The following is a 22,380-nucleotide window of genomic DNA, read 5'->3' as shown; positions in this document are numbered from 1 at the left end:
ACAATACCAAGTGGATAGTAAAATCATTAGAGATTTTTTGGAAATTGAAAATGGCTATTTTTGCTTTGTTGTGAATCTCCTTCACTTAAAAAGTGGAGGATTTAAAGGGATGATGAAGAAGAAGAAGAGGAGAGAGAGAGAGAGAGAGAGAGAGAGAGAGAGAGAAAGGTGGAGAATTTCATGGGATACTCACATGCTCCTCCAATCAATGCATTGCAAAAAAAAAAGTGAACATAAAAATAAGTAAATACTTGATCTTTCTCTTTGGAGGCCAAACGATTACTAAGGCCTACCCATTAGGCGTAGGTCAAGAAAGTAGCCTCCTCAAGAGAGGCAGGCAAAATACATAAGTCTTGGCCCTAGCTAGGTCTAAGTAATGGTGCTTTGTCTTAGAAGCTTATGGAACCATCATTTTCTCCCCCTTTCTCTCTCTCTCTCCTTCTTGTGTCCCCCCCCCCCCCCCCCTCTCTCTCTCTCTCTCTCTCTCTCACTCTCACTCTCACTCTCACTCAGCTTGAAGTTAAAGTTTCATTTATGGCCCCATCATTTTCTCCCCCGTTCTCTCTCTCTCTTCTTCTTTGCTTCTTCTTCTTCAATTTGCTCGAGCACCTCTGGAATGTATTCAACTTGTTTACACATCAGATTTCTGGAATATTTCTAACATAGTGCATGGGTTCAAGAGTCTCCTCTCAAGAATAGGCTTGCACATTTTAGCAACTACATCCTTAAACAACGAGCTAGGCCCATAGTATTTTCTATAAACCACTGGGTTCCTACACTTCTCGATTTGTCCAATTACCATAGCCTTTACCGGTTGCCATAAATCATATAATGCATCGTTTAATCGGGCCTTATCACCAAGGATGGCCATCTTCCAAGTTGGTTGAATAGAGAAAACAATTCTTTAGCCACTCACAAACCTTCCACCAAATGTCTTTAATAGTTGCATATTGCCATAGCAAATGGAAATGAGTTTCTTTACTGACTTGCAAAAAGCGCACATAGGGGATACCTTAGGACTCCATTTATTTAGGCGATTCCTCACCGGAAGTTTACATAAACCAATCTCCGCAACAGCAAATTGAGCTTTCATGATGGGGTGGCCTTCCATGTCATCAAAAGGAGAATGTATTCTCAACAAATCCCGTGCCATAACAGCAATCCATCTGGATCCCTCATCATTGAAATCCTTTAAGGTGTCATTTATACAACGGTTTCCCTATTGCATGGCAAAAGCCTTCAAAACCATTAGACTCTCTAAAAACTATGCTAGTCGGCCATTCTTGACCAATTCAGCCTAACAAATCCTATATTATCTCCTCCCTTTGAGAAAGTTGGAACTCACCTAAGGTAACATTAATGTCCTCCCAATCACAAATACTTGGATCCCAGATATCACGAAACGTCTTAATCCCTTTTGCAAATAGTCTCCTTACCATTCTAGGAGGGTTGTGCAGTAGACAAGGGTCACTAGCATATGCATAAGTAGCAAACCACAGTGATCTCCCAAGCGATGCATTACCATGGAAAGCCCCCACTCCTTGCCAATTGCACTAATTAATGTTACCCTTTCATATACAAATTAACTTTGACAATAATCAGAATGTGGGATCTTAACGGGCAGGTCAAAAAAGTTGATTAATATCGAGTGGCCCATCAATGCACTTCCAGTGTCAGGCAATACTTGCTCCACGATTGATTGCATTCCTATTTGATCATCCACTTTAGGCATAAATTTCCTTTCATGTGTTTCTATTCGAGTCCACCTTTGCTCTTAGGTGCCACCATAATCTCCCACGAGAAGGCATGCCACTGGTCGCCCCATATGAAGACTCTGACAAAATATGAAGAGGGAAGAGGAGAACAGGAGAAGAGTGGAGATCAAGAGAGAGGGCACAGCTAGAGAGCACACCACAAATGAGACTAACTATACACTAGATTTAGTTGAAAATGTAGAATATATGCAAACCCTTTTAGGGTTAGGTTTAGGGTTAGGGCATCTAACCCTTTCCTTTATAGCACTCTATTGGGTTAGTGCTATGCACATATGATCACATGATATTGAGCACGGTCTCTCAACACCTTCCTCAAGATCAACATCATGAAGTAAGCCTTTTCTCAAGATGATGATTTTGGGGAATCGAAAAAGGACTGAGCATTACATTCCATCAATGTCCTTCCTATGAGTTAAATCAAGAGCTTGTCGGTGCTTCTCGAAAAGCTCTTTACCAAGTGGTTTGGTAAACATGTATGCAACAATCTCTTTGCTATCACAATGCTATAGTGTGATGTCACCAAGTAACACTCTTTCTCTAATGAAGTGCTCTCTGACATCAATGTGCTTCGTCCTTGGAGTGATATACTAGATTCTTGGCCATGATTGATTATCACAGTATATTGTTGTTGGCTTTGATTCATCAAAGTAATATGTTTCTGACAATAGTCTTCTGAGCCATATAGCCTTACATACACTTGTAGTGAGAGCCTATATTCTGCATTTGTTGAAGACAAAGAAACAATGTTTGACAACCATGATATAGGACCTTGACCAAGGAACAATTCATTTCCCTATATTGATCTCCTGGTCTCATGATCTCCGGCACAGTCACTGTCATAGTATCCATGCAACCTTGGATGACTTCCTCTATATTCTATCCCAAATTGTCTTGTACCACTGATGTATCTCAAGACTCTTTTGGCTGCATTCCAATGTGACTGTTTCAGATTTGCCATAAATTGTGCTAGTGAGCTTACTGCATAACAAATATGTGGCTGTATGATAGTCAAATATATAAGAGATTCGATGAGCTTCCTGTAGTACCTGTCATTGACTGTAGGCTTTTTTGAATCTTTTGTAAGTTTCAAACTTTATTCCATGGGAGTGGCTGCAATCTTGCAATTTGCCATATGAAACTTCTTCAGGAGACTATCAACATATTTCAACTGACTCATGAAGGTGTTGTCTGAATCTCTCCAGAACTCAATACCAAGACAATAGTGCATAAGTCCAAGATCTTTCATGTCGAACTCTGCAGATAAGTCTTGTTTCAATTTCTTGTTGAAGCTATCCTTGCTTCTGGTCACAATCAAATCATCTATGTACAAAAGTGCAATAGTGATGTCTTCTCCTTGAACTTGGTAGTAGAGAATATGGTCTGCATTGGATTTCATGTCTCCCTAATCAACAAAATGCTTGTTGATTCTGTTATACCAACTTCGGGGTGCTTGCTTTAAACCGTAGAGACTTTTCTTAAGATGGCAAGCCTAATTCTCCTTTCTTGGTTCAACATAGCTTGCTGGTTGTTGCATGTAGACTTCCTCATCTAGGTAACCATTGAGAAAAGCATTCTTGACATCGAGCTGGTACACATTCCATCTTATGAGTGTTGCTAGTGATATCAAGAACCGTATGGAATCCATCTTTCCTACTGGAGCATAAGTCTCATCATAATCCTGACCATATTGTTGTGCAAATCCTTTTGCAACTAGTCTGGCTTTGTATCTTTCAATGCTTCCATCTGGATTGTACTTCACTTTGTATACCCATGTGTTTGCTATGGCCTTCTTTCTTGGTGGAAGGTTGCATAATTTCCAAGTATTATTCTTGTACAAAGCTTCCATTTCTTCATTCATAGAAGTTTGCCATTTTGGCAAGTTGTCAACTGCGTCTTCAAAGTACACTGGCTCTTCTATAGCCATGACAGTAGTCATAAGAGCATAGTTGGTGGTTTCAACCTGAATTGCTTTGCCTTTCTGAGCATAGGTCAATCTGGCTGGTGGTCTGCTTTCCCTACTAGACGGTCTGAGTTCTTGTGGTTCTTATTGTGGTGCTTTTGGCAATTCTTGCACTTCTTCATCAACCTTTTCTATAGATGACTGAGTAATCGGCACATCTATCTCATGTGTGTTTGAGGTTTTTCATTCTAATTTCTCATCGAAGATTACATCTATGGAGATAATGACCTTGCGGTTGATGGGATCATACAACTTGTATGCTTTGCTTTTTTCACTGTAGCCAACCATGATGCATTTATGTGACTTCGCATCCAATTTCCTCCGATGGTCATCATGAATATGAGCATATGCTATGCAACCAAATATGCGGAGATGCCCAATGTGTGGCTTGTGTCTAGTGAATGCTTCATAAGGTGTCATACCCTGTATCAGTTCGGTCAGAAGCCGATCAAGCAAGTAGTTTGTAGTGGCTATTGCTTCTGCCCAATGCAATTTCGTAAGATGCTTCTCACTAAGCATTGCTCTAGCACTGTCTGCTAAAGTACCATTCTTCCTTTTAGCTCTTGAAATCTGATGAGGAGTATCTACACATGTGAATTGTCTTCGAATGCCGTGACTTTTAAAAAAGTCCATGAATGCTGAAGACATGTATTCACCTCCTCTATCTGATCTCATGACTTTGATCTTCTACCTGTCTGGTTTTCTACCATGGGTTTGAATTCTTGAAATCTAGAAAGACCTTAGATTTCTCTTTCGAAAAGTAGACCCAACAATATCTGCTGTAGTTGTCGATGAAAATCAAACCATTGATGTTGGTCTAGGCATAACCCCATACATCTGTATGTATCAAACCAAGAATACCTCGTGCTCGAGAGGTGCTTCTATTGAAATTGGCTTGCTTTTGTTTACCGAAGCAGCATGCTTCGCAAACATTTCCAAGAAACTAAAGTTTTGAAATTCCAATTGCCATATTCTAATTTATGAGCTCTATCAAGCTTTTAAAATTGACATGTCCATATCTCTTGTGCCATTTTGCGGATAGTGGCATCTGTTGCGATTGAGCTGACATGGCATGCAAATCTGGTACTGTAGCTAAAATTATGAACAAGCATCCTTCTTTGACTGCTTGTAGCTGATATCCTCTGGATTTGTCTCTAATAGTGCATTCATCTCTGATGACTCGGTAGTTGTGTTCTATCATTTGACCTACTGACAAGATGTTCTTGCTGAGAATCAAAACATAGAGTACAACTTTCACCAATCCTTTCACACCAGTGAAATTGTTCATAGGGACAATACCTTTCCCTTGAACTAGATTCGGTGTGTTATCTGCCATGTAGATGACATTCTTATGACCTTCTAATGGTTTCATCTCTGTAAACCATTCCTAATGCTTTGTCATGTGAGATGATGCATCATTGCTGATGTACCAAGGATTTTGATCTGCTTAGTCGACTTGATAATTGAAATCCTCTTTTGAATTGCAATCAGTGTCTAGATACATTGTATCAGTCTTCTGCATTTCCTTGCTTGCAAGAAATATGTTCTCAAGTTCATTTGCATAATGACTGTGACTAGAATGTCCACCACGATGATTCCCTCTTCCTCGGAAATTCCCTCTATTGCTGTTGGACTGACTGCTTTGGTCATATTGAATCTTGCAGCAATCTCTTTCATAGTGTCCAAACTTATGATAATAGTTGCACTGAATGTTTGACACGTTGGTGGATGCATTACCTCGTCCTTGGAATCTTCCTCGATTGTAATGATTTTCTCTTTTTGCTGATTCTAATGTTGCTGAGGATGATGCTGATGCTGACCTTAATGCGAACTTTGTTGCTGATGTTGACCACTTTGCTGGAATGATCTGCCTCTGCCTTTGCTTCTATTTGAAGCGACGAATGCTTGATCATTGGAATGACCTTTGCATGCATGAATGGCTTGATTCCTGAGTCCTTTACCAAGTAAAACTGATTGAAGTTCTTCCAGTGTCAGAATTTGTCATTGGATGGCAATTCTCTGTACTAGATTCTCGTATCCCTCTCCTAGTCCATTCAAGATGGCTTGAACCATTTTTGCGGGATTCATCGTCTCTCCTACTACTATAAGTTGATTGTTGTAATCCTTGATCGTGAGTACGTAAGCATGACCGGTTTCACTATTGCGAAAACTCTGGTTTATCTAGTCTCTCCATGTGACAATCCTGAAAGTGTTCTTGGACTCGTAGAGAGCTGCGAACATATCCCATGCTTCTTTTGATGTCTTGACTATGTTGAGTTGTCCTAGCATAACATCTTGCATGTTCTACTTGATCAGATGATATGCAAAGTTGTTTTTCTTATCCCATTCTGCCTGTACTCAGGCAATGTAGGATCTACTATTGATGCGGAAATTGTTGGTGTAGCTAGAGATCCCACTGCTGCTGCTGGTTCTATGACAACAGGTGGAGTAGAGCTACTGCTAGCTAGATCATCTAGTGGTCTAGGTGTAGACCATCGACATACTCACATTTGTCATGAAGTACAAGAATGGTCTCATGATGAAATTGTAATGCTTCGATTAGGCACAATCTAGTCCAAGTAGCTATCTTCTGATCACTAGCCAACCTATGAGCTCTTGTTCTGCCAAATAACTTAGCTACCTCCATTATTCTATTGATGCAAGAATTTCATCTGCAAATCGAATAGCATTACTTCCTTGCAGCATCGTCCCACTCCTTTGAAATAGTCTCATCAAAATCTTTTTTACCAAGAAAAGAGACATTGAATTTGAAAGGAATCAGGCCTTTAGAAGTCTCCTTAATCACTACTAAAGAAAACTTGACTACTATCGAAAAATGATAAGAGGAATAAACATCTATCATCACTGATGGCTTCAACCACCAACTTTATTTAGTGAAATAGATATGATCTAACCGGGTTTCCCTCCATGTTTCGTCCACATGATGGTTGTGCTAAGTAAATCTTCTCAGTCCATTTATCGACTAAAAATAGACCCAATCGACCATCGCTCGGCAATTTGTTCCAAGTGATAAGCTCATGTCCCGCGATCTCAAGGTCTTCATGAGACCTGTCAATCACATCGTCAATGTTGTTCGAATCACCTAGGCACACAATGTGTTTGCCTCCTAGCTTTGATTTGAGTCTTCTTGATAGTGCAGGTTGCTGGGAAGTGTATGGGGCATAGATAAAAACAACAGAGAACTGTTTCATCTGAAATCTCGAGTCTACAATGAGAAACTCACCTAAGTCATCACACCAGGAATTACATATAGTGAGGTTATGCTTAACCAGGAATACAGTTCCACATTTACCAGATTGTGGGCAGTTAGAAATCAAATGGTAACCATCCACCTTTCACCCAACCGAATTATCATTCCTAGTCTTTCGTTCTTGCGAAGCAATTAATGCCATTTACTGCCAACGATTTCCATTTGGCGCACACACCCCTCATGTTCCATGACATGGTTGTTAACTACCACCTATCACTGCTTCTATCACTCATCTGAATCCATGAGCTCCTAATCCTTAGCTTCCGCAAGTGATGCAAATATATTAATAAACTATTTCCCTTTTATTTGATTTTGCTTTGACTATTCTGAGTGACTCCCTCTTTGTGCTATCTGAGCTTCTTTGCATGCCTGCCAAGTCATCATGCATTATGTGCTTCTCTACCTCACTTCGGCTACCTTCATCATATAGTCAGTCAAATTTGCTCCCATGGTTCGAAAATGCTATCTTGTAAAATAGCATTTATCTACATGTGGTCTCATTGTAAGTTGTGAACTCTTGATTCTTTAAACATGAGCTTCATTTTAAAGTTTGTCGTGGCCATTTGACTGTTTAGGTTGGAGATTAGTGTGTTTATGTGAAAGTTTCACAGTTGGGATGGTGGTGGTGAGAGTGTCAATGCTTCTTGTAGTTCAAGGAGATCTATATCGATATTTTCTTTTGGAGAGCGATATATCACGATGATAAATACAAATTTTCTTATATAGGGATTGACATGTGCTCCAATGAACTCATTTTCATTTCTTTTGTCACTTGGTAGTGTGGACTGCTAATGTTTTGTTGTAGAGGATGGCGGTGACTAAGGATTTATTTGTTGTTAGTGTTTGTATCGTGATTGGTCAATGTAACATGACGTATCATGGGCACATGTATGAAGATTGAATACCTCTAGAAACCTTCTAGTAACTACAACCACCCATCCATATGGGTAGAAGCTACAGCTCTGCAAAGTGCATAGGCTCCCATTGTACACTTCGTCATGAAAGTCATTTGCAAGCATGTTTGTCCTTCAAAGCTCCAATTATACCAAGCTTAGCAAATAATGGGTGAAGTCATCACAATAGTATGCAACAAATCAAATACTATTTATTTATATATGTGTGTGTGTGTGTGCGCGCGCGCATGTGTATGTATGTATGTATCAATAACTCCTTTTACGATGCTTTTTTCTATGCATATTACTTAGTTTTTGGGCCAAGAATCATTTCGTCACTATTACAGCCAAAAAGTCATAACACCCATATTTTCATCAATATAAGCATCAATATTAGCGTTATCTGCTGGTTTAGTGTTGCTATTTCAGTTGAAAAGGCCTCTGGAAAAACGCACAACATAAAAAAAACTAGCGACAATCATCCTTGGTAAACCTTCCAGAATTCAAATCAAATAGAAATGTTTCCACATTGCAACACATATTAGATCAATGTTGTTCTCCATTTCTTAATCAATTAAAGCGTCATTGGAATCTTCATTGTAGATTGATGCTCATCCTCTTGATCATCCGTGGCCAAGTCTTGCACATCTTCAGCATGTAGATCGAGGTCTCCCAAATCAAGTTATGAGAAACCCTTTGAGGAGATCAAACTATCTTCACTTTCCAAAACTTTTGCAGAAGTGCTACTGGAAGTGCTACCTTCCAACACATCTATTTCTTTCTCTTCCATTTCATTCTCTATTTCCACATCTTGAAATACATGTTGGTTTCTAGGTGCAACTTGAATCACAAACCACCACCGGTTGTCCACTCGATCGGGTTGAAAGACTACCTAAAACAAAAATCCATGATATGTTCGCACAATCTTTGATGAAGTTGAGCAACAAATGATATCCATACAAGAAATGCTTAATTGCTCGTAGTGTGTGGGTAGCACAAATGTGTCAATAAAGTCATGCCATATTTTTGTTGAGTCAATGGCAAAAAATCCACTTGGATCCTTCCTGAGCACCTCTACAAATGAGTTTGAACCATTTCACATCAAATATAAATACTTGGAATTTTCTAAAGCTCACTTGCAAAATATCATGTATGGTTCCAACATAATCCATTTTTCTTGCGATGAGATTTGTATCCCTTGCATTAGCTCTACTCTCTTGTGAAAAATTGTCCATGATTCCTCAATCAAATGTGTTCTGCCTGGCATCAATTTTCTCTACTCTCGATAATTAGTACCATACGCCCACATTGCATTGAACAAAAGGTACTACAAAGGTAATGGATTCTCATTAGCTTATATAAAAAGGCTGTAGAAAAATGTAAATAAAAGCAAAATGATTACATATCTTTAGATCACAGCCTCGTGCAAATTCCTCCTTGTCTACTATCACAATCTCCCCTCTTTGATTAGAAGCTTCAAGAGCGTCTTCCAACCAATCAATGGTGCATTTAGTTGGCATGTTTGATAACTCCAAGGGATACTTCTTAGCTCTATTAGCCCTTCACCAAGCTTTTCTATCCTACTCTCTTTTAGCTCTTTCTTCTTCATATTTTTTGAGCCATTTCTCCATTTCGTCACAATTGTAAAGAAAACATGGGTTCACTTTGTGTTGCAAGGCAATACTCATTTTCTTTTGCTTTCCCTTCCCTTGTTTGATCTCTCCTACAACACATGAGTCATTGCTATCATCCCAAAGTCAAATCATGTCTGGCATGAGTTGCAAAAGAAACTCTGTAATGTAAAACATTGACTCTTTGCACCAGCCATCCTTCTGCCATGCTTCCCTCTGGTCTTTCTTTTTATCTTACATACCCTTTCAACACCTTCATAAACCATCCCAAGAAAAACATCCATCGGCTATGCAAAGTGCTTGCATATGCCCCTTCATCCACTAAGTGCATGAGCAAATGCAATTGGATGTCCATAATACTCGTTGGAAATTATTTTTCAATCAAACATATAGATTCGATTGTGAGAAGTCTCATTTGTGGAATGGACAATTTCTTGATCTCTTTTGATGATATCCATCTGCATTTACATGTCTGCATTTACATGTCGGTAAGTAATGGAACTTACTTTTGCAATGAGAACAAAAATTTGGCATGAATTTGTATAGCCTCTAACATACCTTATGAATACACTGAGCTTGTTGATAGCCTCTAATGCATCTTTAGTACTACATCCCCGCAAAGAAATTGGAAGTACATACTATAGAAACAATGCTATGTTAATCAAATTCAAACAAGAGGTAAAAAATGGATCGAAGAGAAGTGGAAGCAATAATACCTGAATCATTCTGTGCCAATCATGCAACTTTAGACCAATTAGTTTTCAAGAGGAAGTAAAGGCACCCTTTAAGTTATGCATGTATCTGGTTGGGGTTTTCATACCCACAATAATGCTCTTCACCTAGGTCTCCTCTGCTTTTGTCAAAACCCAGGGTGCTTTTGGCAAAAGCACCTTGTCAGTGCGGTTTTCTCTTGGACAAAAGGCTCTTTTAGTTTTCATCACTTTCAAGTCGGCTCGTGCCTATTAGATATGCTTAATGCCCCACCCTCCTAGTAACCACCAGTGGTCCAAGGTGCTCAAGTTGTAAGGCCCCCATATAAGGAGAAGCCATGTGTGAGCCCGGGACATTGGATGGTGGATCCTGACTTGCATGTCAAATGAGGTCTATCAATGAGACCATTGATGGTAGAAAGGTGATCTATGTGAGTCTAGTCTATGGGCTAGGCAGGGTAGGTAAGCTGGTAGCACAACGACGCACATTGTCTTAATTCTGTGGGAGCCCCTTGCTCTCGCTTGGGTCTGGGGTGTCCCAGGGGGGCCAACGGCCCCCCTGGTGGGGGTTCGGGGGCAAAAGCCCCCGAGGAGAAGGTATAGGAAATATTCCCTAAATATTCCATGGATGACTAGTCGGTTCCATCGACTAGGTTGACTGGTCGGCTCCACTAACTAGGTTGACTAGTTGGCTCCACCGACTATGTTGATCCGACTACCGCCCTCATAGCTATAAAGAGGCGACCTTTCCATTTTTGCCCCTGAGGCGAAGGTATAGGAAATATTCTCTAAATATTCCATGGATGACTAGTCGATTCCATCGACTAGGTTGACTGGTCGGCTCCACCGACTAGACCTTTAGTATTTGGCTAGCAACAACTGTACATATTAAGAAACCACATGAGCATTGGGCTTGTCACTCAGGTGTCTATGTTGAGATATCAAGCTCTACCCTCGATATATCTCCTGGATGACTATCATTTATGTCACCGCCTATGTTAGTTGTACTCGTGGTGTAGTTAGACTACCATGTATGTTTTTGGTTTGGGTTCACATATGAACCACGTATTCTAGGGTTTGACATATAGGGTATTTCCCTCTTCTATTGTATTGTTGTTGTTGTGTGCAAAAGTGAAGAAAGGCTTCACCCTCCAACCTTGTGTCCTCTCTCTTTTGTGTGTTGTGAAGAAAGCTGAACTTGAGTCTCCTATCTCTCTCCCTTATTCTTTACAGTCTAGTCTTTTGATTTTACTATAACTTTTAATTTTGCACAGCTATAAATGAAAAAATATTAAAATATTACATTCAACACCAACAAAACAATAGATGTGGGAGAGTAGTCTCCAAACCAAGCCTCTACAATAGAAACACCGGAAGGTGCTGAGCTAGGAGATCAAAAAAGAAACCCCATGATGGCCAAAACCATTGGATAAGCTTGGAGTGTCACAATTTTGCATTTCTTTTCTCTTGAATACTATATTTAACACTTATTTGGTGTTAATTTAGTATTCAAGAGAAAAGAAATACCAAAATCAAGGAACACTAAGATGATCCAATGGTTTTAGCAATCATAGTGCTAGACATTGCACTTCATTTTCATAGCCGAGGCTGATTGTCATGAAATGATGAACACTTTGAGATAACAGGACACCCAATCCATGCCTTTGATGGTACATAGTTCCTTATGTTGAGAGTTGTGGTACCATGAGCACATGTAGAGCAAAGGTATGAGTAAAGGGCAAGCTGCCAGATGGCATGGAGGAGATATCCCACATGTGAGCAAGCATATGCATGTAAATACCCTCACCTATAAAAGGGAGGTTCATTTGAAGTAATATCAATCAAGCACTTTGCACTATCTCAAGATTCTCTTTATGAGTCCAAGCTAATCTATCTTGGAACCTAATTGACTTGAGGTACATGTCATGAGCACTCTCTTCATCATGTCTCCACATAGGTTCCATCCACCTTAGAGTGCTCCATAGATCCTGAGGCACGCATGTTTTGTCATGGTATCAGAGCATAGGTTTAGCTCTCCTAGTTTAGCTCATGAGTAGTTCACTAGGATTGCTCCCATTCCTATATTAGTTTTAAAATGTAAGATTAGTTTTAGATCTCGAGAGTTCTTCATTTAGAGAGTTGAATTCATTGTGAGCTTGAGTGTTTCTTGCTGAGAGAGGAATTTCCGTCCATTCATTCCATCCATGAGAGAGAGGTGTATCCATTGAGATAAGAAGTTGTGAGGTTCTTCAGAGAGATCCCTTCTGAGATAGAGATCTACTCTCCTCCTAAGAGGAGAGATAGGCATCAAAGCCGACTAAGCAACACAAAGCACATGTGAAGGGCAGCAATGATCCAACCGATCTCCAAAGCTTCAAGGACCTTGACTATCTCACAGTGACTCCATGGACTGCTCCAACGACTGTTCTCCTCATCTTAGCCTTCAAGCAACCGTGGCTCCTGAGGCATAGCCCAAACTCCCTCCAGCCTGCTCACGGACGAGACAAGCAATTCATAGATCGAGTGAGCCGCCATCTACAGGACGAGTAGGGCAACGCCTTTAACTTGCTGCTCCAAAAGACTCCCACGACCTTCATCATCTTCCTTATCAATTGCCACAGTGTCAAGGTGCCTCCATCGAAGGCTCTACAGCACAGTCAATGAACTGCAGCCATCACCAACAACTAGCTGTCTGAGTTGCGAGCTTCTCTCGGGAGTCGAGCTCCAAAGCCATCATCGATGAAGGCTCTTTCACATCTTTAGCACCATCCAAGAGCCCTCAGGTCCCTATGTCTCAAACGACTGGACTACAAGGCGCACTCGTATCCATGATAGCCACAGCCACGGGCTGCTATGCTCTCACAGTGCATCTCAATAACACTTCCATGCACAAGGCAGCCAATGACCCACTCAGCATCAATGCATGACAAGCACAACTGACTATTGCTTCTACGACAACAGCCAGCTCTGCCTCACGTCCAAGTTTGTCATGGCCCCAGCAACTCTAAGCCTCATAGGCGGCCGAACTGTAGTGACTCCAAGCGTCTTGTCAAGCCTCTCCATCGAGCCAGTCTCTAAACCTACAACCTTCAACCAAACAGAGCCTCTCCTTCACAAGCGATGCCTCTACAAACTACTGACAAATCTCAGCGACTCCAGCGAAGCCAATAGCTCCATCAAGCTCCCAAGCACCCAGCTTCAATGACCATATGCAACATGGCACCTACGCCAACACTCTGCATGCAAAGCCAAAGCAAAAGCCATCAACTGCCTGTGCATCCTCGACCTTCCAGCAACGAACACCAGCGCTTCCAATCCTCATCGTCGCTTCTAAGACCGTGACGTGAAATCTCTAGAAGAAATCGTGCGCCTTTGCGAGCTGTCATTCCTCTGCATCTTCAAAGGTGTCTTTCTAATGTTTGCTAAGGTTCACAAAAAATGACACGTGGCAGATAAAGCTTGACCCAGGATAAGTTTTACCTTGGTTAGCCAAAGCAGATAAGGTTGGTCAAATTTACCACTGTGGTAAAGTTTCACCATGGTTAGGATTAGGATTGGTTAACTGCCATATCACCAAGTGCCACCTAAACACATAGCCCCTGCCAAGCACAATTTGGAATTCAGCATGTGAATCCCTATGCCACATCATTAAGGACCCCTCTTCTTCACAAAAATTCAACAAGCCGTAACTTCCAATCCAAGAAGAATTTGCACGCACTCCAAAAAGGAAAAGTGATAGTCTTTTCAAGCTCTACACATATGTTAGATCAGAATCATTGTTAGCAATTAGACACTACCATTGAAGCAAAATAAATCTCAAGGTAAGACCTTTGCAACAAATGATAAATCAAAGCATGAATGTACACATCATTGTCATAAGCAAGCCGAAAGCACAAGTGCATGAGATGACCATAGCACGAAGCATGGCATCCACACATAAAGCATCAAGGCACATGGAAGAACAAAGCATCATGCATCAAGCTACGTCAAGCGAAGAAGTGAACGCCATTGACATGAAACATTGAAAAGTAAAACCCTTGCCACAATCAGCCCACACATTTGTAAATCAAGCCTGACCACCTGAGAGTAGCTATAAAAGCACCCAGGGGAGGTATTGACATGTAAAAACCACACTTGACCACCTTAAGTAGCAATGCATGCACTAAGGGGAGGTGATGGATTTGTAACTCACATCTGACCACCTTGCAGTAGCCAAAGGATCATGGCACCAAGGGGAGGTGTTGAGAGTTGTGGTGCCATGAGCACATGTAGAGCAAAGGTATGAGTAAAGGGCAAGCTGCCACATGGCATGGAGGAGATATCCCACATGTGAGCAATCATATGCATGTAAGTGCCCTCACCTATAAAAGGGAGGTTCATTTGAAGTAATATCAATCAAGCACTTTGCACTATCTCAAGATTCTCTTTATGAGTCCAAGCTAATCTATCTTAGAACGTAATTGACTTGAGGTACATGTCATGGGCACTCTCTTCATCATGTTTGCACTTAGGTTGCATCCTCCTTAGATTAGTGTTGTATTAGGATGTTGTCCCAGTGACTAGGAGAGCTCGATCCCCCAATTTGTCACCTTATTGAAAATTAGCTCATGCACTTCTAGAGAGAGCATAAACTATTTCTTGCATCATTGTTTGGTTCCATTGGAAACTTAATGCCTTGAACTAGATGCAAATACATCATAGCAATGGGTCATGACTGATACATATTCTATTCCAAAAATTTATACCAATAGGCCCTAACTACATAAGAGCCAGATATGATTGAGTATCCCTCCATGCATCCTTTTGTGCCCTCAAGTACAACTCCTTGGTGCCTGCACATTGGAGAATGTAAATTTCCACACCTTTCACATTGTCATCCATAAAATTTATAGCAAAGTTATCTCCTAGAGAAACAGCATCAAATATAGCATCATGATGTCATGCATGTGTGGGCCATCAAACCATCTAAATCCTCCTTCTTCCTGATCTTCACATCATCCTTAGATTCATCCTCAATGCTAGATCCTTGTAGTATGGCGACCTTTTGTATATGAAGGACAAGGAATCATTTTCTCACCATCCATAGAATGCAATTTGTGTTTGTTTGGAATAGGGTTACAATGCCGTTTCTCTATTCATTGTACATCTCCAACCTTGACTTCCTAGAGGAATTTGGATTTGGTAGATTCATGGAATGCAATTTGTGTGTGCTTGGAATAGGTTTACAATCCCATTTCTCTATTCATTGCACATCTCCAACCTTGAATTCCTATAAGAATATGAATTTGGGAGATTCACAAACTTGAATTTAGAAAGGAAACCACAAACATCCATCCACCTTCAGCTACCCTTGTGTGAGAACTCTCTCAACAACTACCCCTACATTCTCTCCTTTGCCATGGCCTAAAGCAAAGATAGTCCATGTCTATATATGATTTTCATGTAAAAAAATTTGGCCACAACTTGAAATGTTCACTTAGCCTTGAATTGTGAGGTGCCCCCATTAGACTAGACCCAATGATGACAATATTTATTGGCCCCTTCTTTCAACCATGTATCTTGCAAAAGGAAGCAATGCTAGACAAATAATGTATCGTGATATTATCATCCAATATGTAGTAGTGAGTACTCTTCTTGTATTTGCCTAAAAAAGAGTGACAAGTTGATATGCACAAAAATAGTGGCTTGGCTAGAGCACCAACAGATTAACTAAATCTCATTCTACTCTTTGAAACTATAGTTCTCAGCAAAATCAACAACTGAGACAATAGAGTCATTAAGGAAGCGAGAGACACACACTTTAAATTGTTTAGGCTACCACCTGTAAATGAAGTTGTTTCTAACAAAGAAGGCAAGATGTTGTTTGAACATATTAAGTAAACCCTTGCAAGGCATCTCCTTCTATAGAAGTTATTTTCTTTCCTTTCCTTTTCCTTGCTCATCGATAGTCATTTCTATGTCTTGGAACACCTTCATAGTCTCTAACAAGTTGTTATCAGCCTCCTTTGTTGGAAAATGCACCAATTTTTGTGCACTGCATTTTAGCCATGTTTCGAATAGGCATGCAAATTTGTGATACATAAATTCATCCATCTAAGTCCAAAGTATAGACTCCCATATGTTTGTCACACTCTTTTATGCACGTTGGGATGAGGTGCGAGTGGCTGCCGCCTACCTAATGCTACGTATTAAACATGTGCATGAACATGAAGGTCTATGAAGCCCAAATTTTGGATGTCACACATGGATCATTGAATCCTTTAAGAATTTTTTTGCACACCTTGTTTCATCTAGCCATTCAAGATTGATTAAGCACATCTTGTTTCATCTTGCCATTTGAGATCAACTAAGCATTCCACCAAGGCATTTTTTGTGATCCTTTCCTTGACCATGATGCAAAGGTTGGGCACTACATATTCCATTGGCATAACTGCTTCCACTCCAAAGGCTAGGCTGTAGGGGGTGTAGTTGTGGCCACTTTGTAAGATGTTCGATAGGCCCACAATGTGGCGATGAGCTTGTGCTCCCAATCGGTATGATTGGCTTCAATGATGCAAGTTATAATCTTACATCATGTCTTGTTTAAGCTCTCATCCAAACCATTTTCCCTTGGGTAGTATGCCAAAAATGTGATTCTTTGAGCACATCAATATATTCATGCACACACACGCACTTGTGCATGATTCCATCCTTGCCCATGTGGTATAGTTGACTTGTAATTAGCTAATATGGTGTTGCATTCTTGATGAGTTTGCGGGCTCTGTCCCTATTGAGGGCCTCTTTCATAGGAAACCCGTTTGCTAGGTAGTGGCCTATTTTGGCTACCCATTCCTAAATTATGTCAATGAGGAATAGGGGAGCATCTAGGAGGTCATCCTCAACTCCAGTAAGCTTCCTTATTGGGAATCCTTGAGAGGTGGTTGGCTAGGACCTAGGTTTTTCCTTTAGGTACTACGACTGTGAAGTCGAACTCCAAAAGGATTAGCATCCACCTTGTGATGCGTCCCATCATGCAAGGCTTTTTAACCAAATACAATAAGGTGTGATGATCAGCAAAAAAGATGAACTTGTTGACTAACAAGTAATGCCTGAACTTCTTAACTGTGTAGACCATGGCTAGGCCTTCCCTTTCTGTTGTCGTCGTGTAATTAACCTCGACATCATTAATTTCCAGGTTGGGAAGTACACCAGGTAGTCCAAGTTGTACTCCCTTGGTTGGGCTAACACACATCCGATAGAAAAGTTTGAGGCATCTATGTGGATGTGGAATATTATATTCTAGTCTAAGCCCCGCAACACCAGTGCTATGGCTAGAGCTAGCTTGAGGATTCCAAAGGATTTCTAACATTCCTTGGTTCACTCAAAGACAACTAATAGCTTGTACAATGGCCGGGCTATGTCCGCGTAAAACAAGATAAACCTTTGATAGTAGCCCATATGGCCCGTAAATTGTTGCACTCCCTTGGCATTTGTGGGGGAAAGTAACTCTAGGATGATCTTGATCTTGTTGCAATCCATGGAGATGCTATTTTTGGACACTGTGACCAATAATCACGCCATGTTTGACCCAAAATTGACACTTGAGGGGATTTAGAGATATCTAGTACAACCTACATCTCTCAAGGACTAGTTTTAGGTATCTCAGGTGATCATCCCATGTTGAGTTCACACACACATCATCCAAGAAGACTTCTACGAAGTCCCTTAGGTATTCCTTGAAGACAGTGATCATGAAATGTGGTAGGTGCATTGGTAAGCCCAAATATTATTACTTTGGCCGCATACACACCCCACTCAGTTGCGAAGGCGATTTTATGTTTATCCTGTGGAGTGATAAATACCTGATTGTATCTTGAGAATCCATCTAGGAAGTTGTAACCTTCCTTTTTGGCTACTCTTTCTAGAACATGTTTCGTGAAAGGCAAGGGATAGTGGTCGTGCCTAGTGGCGGCATTGACCTTTTTCAGATCCATGCATACTCGAATCTTTCCATTCTTCTTTAGGACTATCACGATGGGTGACACCTAGTCTGTATGCTCTATCTCATAGATGAATCCCACGTCTATGAGTTTTTGGATCTCCTCACTCACTATGAGCGCATACCCTTCATGTCTATGTACTTCTAGGCCATGCAGTCCTTGTACTCTCGAAGGAGGGAAATTAAAGCATGCTCCTTGTTGGGGGTGAGGTCATCTACTATGAATACTAGTTGTGGGTCCTCCCCTTCCGATGCCATGTTTACTTCCTTAACCTTAGCTTGGCCATCATATCCTTGGAAGCATCCTTCTTCCTGGGTTCTCTTGGTTTGTGGAATAAGATCTTGCGATCCTCAATCGTGTAGGCCTTGTAATGGAAAGGTACCTATCATAAGTTCTCCTTTTCTTCATCCTCATCCTGCACTCCCCTTGGGGTGGTGTCCCTTTTAGCCTTGGTGGGGGCCTTTGGGCTTTTGGAACTTGGGGGCTCCTTCATGGCACTTATGTAACCGACTGGAGAGGTAAATTTTCTCAGCCGTGATTCCCAATTGGAGGATAACTCATGGTGAGTAGTAGTGGCACCCACATATGTTAGACAGTGGAGTCTGATTTGACCCTTCCTATCACTTTGCTCACCTCGTGGGGTTTGAGCATGTTAAACATTCTGAGGGGAACCACTGTGCTCAACTCTTCATGCTTAAGGGTTGTTATTTGGAATCCTATTCTTTTTGGGATGTCAATGTTTGCCATAATGTGCATCTAATTCTGAGAGAACTCTGGCTCGAGGAGAGGGGGCATACCAAAATTCATTTGCTTTCTTATCAATCACCTTCTCTCTCACAAGTTTGGAATAGTTTTAGGGATGCAGTCCTGTCAGTTGTGTCAGCGAGAACTCCACGGCAAATAGTTGTCCTGATAATGGGTGGGCCTTGTATGTATGCAAGTCACTCACACAATTTTCTCCTCATGCCATAAATAGATATTGTTGGTGCGCCAATTATATACGAGTTAGGACATTTGCACAAGAAGGGCCTGCCTAAAAGGGCTTCATATCTAGGCTACTGTGGGTAAAGTCCATGACTACATATCCAGGCTACTGTGGGTAAAGTCCATGACTACAAATCTAACGGTTTATGTGAAGCCGAATAGTGCTAAGGCGATGGGTCGTGAGGATAGCGCTAAGGCGACAGGTCATGGGGATAGTGGCAACGACCTATGGGGATACGAGATGTTTGAGAATACAAAATTTTTTTACCTCTGTTTGGTGATTTTTGGTTATTTTTGAGTTTTTTTTCTAGTTTGAGTGTTTGTGGGTGCTATATACTACCTACACTAAGCAAAAAAAAAGCAAAAGACAACAACTTTGGTGCACAAATGAGATATTTCTACATATGGGACTATCAACACTCAAAAACCACTTCAAATTTGAGCTTCCATCTTCATTTTTGGGTGTTTTTGTTGGAGTTTTCTACCACACACACCTTATCAATCCTCTTGCTATCAATTCAAAACACTAACAAACATAAAAGACAAGCTTCACATGATCAAAAATGCTTTCTAATAGAAAATGATAGTTTTCATCTTTTTTTAATCCTACACAAACTACTTCACTCATTCCACTCCTACAACTCTACTATCAAAGCTCCAAGTTAATCTTGAAACAATGAGCAATGGGTAAATGATGAGAGAAGGCACTTGCAATGCAAAAGCATACCTTGTAGTCTCAACGGTGACTCATGTGTCGTGGGGATCTTAAAGAAATGCCGATGGAGCCTCCACTCTAAGCTACTCCTTGTGAGAGCAATGCAAATCACGAGCCATCTACAAGCATCACTCAAGCGGCTCCCAGATTGTTGCAATGTGTTTCCACAAGAGAAAAAGGGGGTATGTGCATACATGCGTGCATGCGTGTGTGTGTGTGTGTGTGTGTGTGTGTGTGTGTGTGTGTGTGTGTGTGTGTGTGTGTGTGAGAGAGAGAGAGATTTTATTTATTTTTTTGTGTCTTCATATTTGGATTGGATTCCTTGGTCACATGCTACATTCTTTGTTATGCCTCAATGTTTCTTCTTTTTTGTATTGGATTCATGGGTTTGGTTGTAGGCTACATTCTTTGTTCCACCTCAAGTGTTCTCTATGGTAATGCTTATTGTATCGATTGACTTTACTACTTCTGAAATGTGGGCTGTGTCTTGTCTCTATCTGCATGTAGGGTTATGTTGTTTTGGTGTTGTGTTTTTGTGCTTGTGCTAGTTTGATCACATCATTTACTCAAAAACTTCAAAACCATGCCTTGGAAAATTGAATTGAAGATACAAAATCTATTCCCAATATGGAAACAAAGATGTCACGTTAAAAGACAATTCTCGTGTTAAGAAACTATTGGAAGTGAAGAAACATATTTATAACTATCCTAAAGATAAAAGAAAGAATTTTGAATTGGAAAAGCAAGCTTTCATAGTTGGAAAACCATGGGATGCAAAGAAAGATTTTTGAAATTCCAAAAGGCTATTCATATAGCTTTACAAAGGTTTTGAAGGTTTAAGGAAATGTTACATGGAGCAAGAAAGTTTCTTTAGAGCCATGAAGTATTGTCAAAAGCTAAACTTTGTAAAATTAGTTTGTATATGGAAATTGTATGGCACTCAAACAATAATTGTATAGATCAAAAAAGTTTTCGTAAGTTCCCAAGTTAGTAAAAAGGCATTCTAAGGCGTTAAAAAAGCATCCTCAAGCTACAAAAGCATAGGACAACAAGCCATGAAGAAGCCAAGCATGATTCAAGGGGCTATTTTGTACTTTAAAAATAGTTTTATAGTTTTAATTCTAGATCAAAAATATTTCTTTCAAGGTTAAACTTTATTAAAAGTAGCAAACTATGGGATATTATTGACATATTGCATCTATTCTATTGTGCTAAAGTAGATTTAGTTATTGACCTTCAAATCATAACTTGTACTATGCTATGTTTCATAAGGATTTCTTGTCATTTATGATTGATTATAAGAATTAAAATGAAGCTACACATGATATCTTCTATAAGATATGCTCATTTGAAATATTTGCACTTGATGCAGAGAGAGAGAGAGAGAGATCATAGATTTAGTTATTGACCTTCAAATCATAACTTGTATTATGCTATGTTTCATAAGGATTTCTTGCCATTTATGATTGATTATAAGAATTAAAATGAAGGTACACATAATATCTTCTATAGGATATGCTCATATGATACATTTGCACTTGATGCAGAAAGAGAGAGAGAGAGAGAGAGAGAGATATAGAGAGAGAGAGAGAGAGAGAGAGAGAGAGAGAGAGAGAGAGCTCATAGAAATACCAATTAAGAATTTAGGTAGTTTTTATTAAATCATTATCAACCATATTATCAATGCCCTCAAGCATTATAGCTCCCTTGTTAATTTCCATTCTTTCTCTAGGATGGGAACTTAATAGAAGAATAGAAACATGCAAATCTATATTCCAATTTACAGCTCCCTTGTTAATTTCCATTCTTTCTCTAGGATGGGAACTTGATAGAAGAATAGAAACATGCAAATCTAAATTCCAATTTATGACCAAATTAGTGCTGATAGGTGAAGGAGTCTATCACAAATGAATTGGATGTGGTCATATGAGGCCACAAGGATAGAAATGGCCAAAGCGGCATGTAGGGAAAGAGACATGGCTACAAAGGGATAGTTTGAGGCTAGCCAAAGACATTCGACTGTGAGCTTCAAGTGAGGACATCCGTGTGAAGTAGCTTGCGAGGGGGAGTGTGCACTTTTTCTTTCTTAGTCAAATCCCCTCCGGAGTTTTTTACGACAGGCAGCCTAGGGAGATGTTTGGGTTTTCTCACACCCCCTTGAGCCATGTGTCATAAATCTAAGCCCTTGATGTGGTTTCATCTTATGCCCTTGATTTTGTTTGATGTAAAAGCTAAGCTTTTAACTAAATCACTAAAAGCATATAGGCGCTTTTCACAATAACAAGACTATATAAACGTTTCAAACCTATTCAATTTGAAGAGATGGTCTATTTGATTTGCAAGTTTGGGCTTATTGGCATGTGAAGCTTTGGAGAGCCTCGTGATGACCTTAAAAGCTCGACTTACTATAGTGATCAAACTCCCATTTTTTCGAGGTTGAAAAGGCACGCAAGGCCGGCTAA

This window comes from Dipteris shenzhenensis, chromosome 7 (genome assembly GCF_047967505.1).
Source record: "Dipteris shenzhenensis isolate YYH24624 ecotype China chromosome 7, Dip_SZ_1.0, whole genome shotgun sequence".
NCBI classification, from domain to species: domain Eukaryota; kingdom Viridiplantae; phylum Streptophyta; class Polypodiopsida; order Gleicheniales; family Dipteridaceae; genus Dipteris; species Dipteris shenzhenensis.
The sequence above is the reverse complement of the archived record's forward strand: the minus strand, read 5'-3'. Positions refer to the sequence as shown.